Source organism: Trachymyrmex cornetzi, unplaced genomic scaffold (genome assembly GCF_001594075.2).
Source record: "Trachymyrmex cornetzi isolate Tcor2-1 unplaced genomic scaffold, Tcor1.1 scaffold316, whole genome shotgun sequence".
In the NCBI taxonomy this organism is placed as follows: Eukaryota; Metazoa; Arthropoda; class Insecta; order Hymenoptera; family Formicidae; genus Trachymyrmex; species Trachymyrmex cornetzi.
Genome location: NW_017297858.1, coordinates 1 through 3,579, shown reverse-complemented (window position 1 = coordinate 3,579; position 3,579 = coordinate 1).

Genomic DNA, 3,579 nt, shown 5'->3' with positions numbered 1-3,579 from the left:
CTCTAATATAAATATATGAAAATGTATTATAAAATAATGATAAAAAATCTCAATTTTTTTATATAAATACTCTAGGAATTCAACAATATTTTTGTGAAGTTATCTTGAGATGCAGACATTAATTGTTCAGTAAATAAATAAAATTTATTATTTGTTATATATATATAAACTAATGGCGAATCTCAATGAAACTTTGCATAAGTCATGTTTAGTACTTAATATATTTATATAAAAACATTTAGATTTTTTTTATTATTTTAAAAATTTTTGATTATAACAATAAAACTAATAACAAATAAAATAAATAACCTATAAAAATGTGTTGTTCAATAAAACCAGAATGTTATAAACACAACTTTCACATGTATGTAATTTGTTTAAAGCGAAAATATTAATATATGTGTTTTATGCTCTTACAACCTCCTTAAGTATAACAACACATTAAAACGAGAGAATGAAATGCAATAGATAGCATAATGAAAGATGCAGAAACTGAAAAAGGATTTTTACATTGATAACAAGTAGAAAATTGTAGAGATAAAAAATTAAAAATGAGCAAGCAGTATACTTGACGCGCCTGTATTGTTTATAATCGTAATTTGAAATAAAAATTGCTAAGACAATCGTTCACATCCTGACTTGTCAATAGTACATAGATATCAATGACAATTAAAATTAATTACGATTTATTAAAATTTTAAACATTTTAATAAAATTAATACTATAATATAATTCATTTTAATTCATTTCTACTTATGAAAGGATATTAGCACATAGACAATGTGATTTCGAAATGTGTTATAAGGAATATACATAATAAGTCCCAATTTCACGTATCCCTAGTAGCACAAATTATTAGCGTAATATTGGGAAACCAATGTACAGCCAATATTGGTTCAACAATATTGAACCAATATTGCTTCAACGATATTGGGCCAATATTGGGGATTCAATTTTTGGGTAAAAATGTTTTACATTGACTGTACATTATTTTTCCAATATTTCGCCAATATTGGGCGAAAATTGAATCTCCAATATTGGATCAATTTTTACCCAATGTTTTACATTGGCCATACATTGTTTTTCCAATATTTCATCAATATTGGGCGAAAATTAAATCTCCAACATTGGGCCAATATTGGGGATTCAATTTTTATCAAATGTTTTACATTGGCTATACATTGTTTTTCTAATATTTCACCAATATTGGGCAAAAATTTAATCTCCAATATTGGTCCAATATTGTGAAATAGACGCCTAGTCATATTTAGCCAATATTGGTTCAACATTATTGGGCCAATATTGGAAATTCAATTTTTACCCAATGTTTTACATTGGCTATACATTGTTTTTCTAATATTTCGCCAATATTGAGCAAAAATTTAATCTCCAATATTGGGCTAATATTGGGGATTCAATTTTTACCCAATGTTTTACATTGGCTACACATTGCTTTTCCAATATTTCGCCAATATTGAGCAAAAATTGAATCTCCAATATTTAGCCAATATTGGGGATTCAATTTTTACCCAATGTTTTACATTGGTTATACATTGTTTTTCAAAATTTCGCTAATATTCCTGAAATAATAGCTGCGTTCAGCAGAACACAACAGTTTTGCAACCGTTTTATGATTCCTTGCTGAGATAGGATCATTCCCTTTGATCTAAAAACATAACCCAATCAGCACGAAGAAAACTTCCAACAGTTGCAAAATAAACATTCTGCTGAACGCAGCCAATGTATAATCAATATTAGGCCGCGGTCCGATACACGCTCACAACGCTTAAAAATCATTTCATCCTTGTTGTTTGTCAAATGTTAAACGAAGACAAACAATGCTTATGAGCATTGTCAGCATGATTCGGACCACGGCCTTAGACATAATTGAGTGAAAATTCACTTACCTACGGGATTCGAACCTGGGACCGCTGAGCCCCTATTCTGTAACTGTCTTTACACGCCTACCGATAGTTGTCGGTGTCATTGCGCAGATATTTTATATAGTGAAAAAGTTGCGCAACGACACCGACAAATGGCGGTAGGCGTGTAAAACAGTTAGGGCCTGCGCACAATAGAGGAACAAGAATTAGATATTAAGATTTCAACCTATCAGAAATCGTGTATTCCGATGTAATCAGTTTCTGATATGTTGAAATCTAAAGGCTATCGCACATGAAACGCATAACAGAGCATAAGCATAACATAAGGCCGCTAAACCAATGAGCATCTTATGTAAATCAATATGGCGACATTATGCTAGATGCTCATTGGTCCAGCAGTCTTATGTTATGCTTATGCTCGATTATGCATTTCATGTGCGATAGCCTTTAATATCTAATTCCTGTTCCTCTATTGTGCGCAGGCTCTTACAGTCCTATATATAGAGAGAAGCGACATCGAACCCCCACCACCAGATCGGATCCCTACCATCACTCCCTACGCCGCCATGTTCCGACCGCTAACCCCGGATCTACAATAGGTGTTTTAAGCCTTAAGCCGTAAGAAACTGATCAATTACCCCGGATCTACAATAGGGTTTTAAGCCTTAAGCCATAAGAAATGGGCGAATCACAGTCGCTTATTCTTCTCGGATTCGACTGTAATTGGTCAATTTCTTACGGTATAAGACATAAAACACCTATTGTAGATCCGATCTTACAGTCGAATCCGAGAAGAATAAGCGACTGTGATTCGCCCATTTCTTATGGCTTAAGGCTTAAAACCCTATTGTAGATCCGGGGTAAAGTGTCGTAAACATAAACATACTTCAACCTCCAATTCTGTACTTCGATGTGAATAACAAGGATGTAGTGACGTACATATACATTTCACAAATATATACATAAGAAAAATTTAAAACCCATTTCATAAGATTATGGCCCGTATTCAGAACGCGCTTACAATGATGTTAGCGCGCTAACATACTATACTTTACGTCACATATATTATAGAATTTCAGAGATAAATATGCGCTTTTATCGATAAAAGCGCGTTCTGAATACGGGCCTATATGTAAAAAGTGTAGAATGAAAAACTTGGACAGCTCAGTCGATATGTGTCGCGGTCCCATGTGCAGTTACATGTAATCATGCTCCGGTCACAATATGGCTGCTTCTTAGGAGGGGATACCCAATCAGAATACATATCAGACTACCAATCAGAAACTCGGACATCAATGTCGCTTCACTCTATGGCTGCGTTCAGAAACATCACCCGAGTGCCCCCGCGTATCGTATTATCTTTGTTGTTCAGTGTTAAGTCCGGATCTACAATAGAGTTTTAAGCCTTAAGCCATAAGAAATGAGCGAATCACAATCGTTTATTCTTCTCGGATTCGACTGTAATTGGTCTATTTCTTACGGCTTAAGGCTTAAAACACCTATTGTAGATCCGGGGTAAACAAGGATAGGATAATACACGGAGACACCCGGGTGATGTTTTTGCAGCCTATATATAGGACTCTACTCTGGACTAATGGCTGTATTCAGTAGACTCAGTTTTGCAACCGTTTTGTGATTCTTCGCTGAGATAGGACTATTCCTTTAAAACTAAAAGTATAAACCAATCAGCGCGACG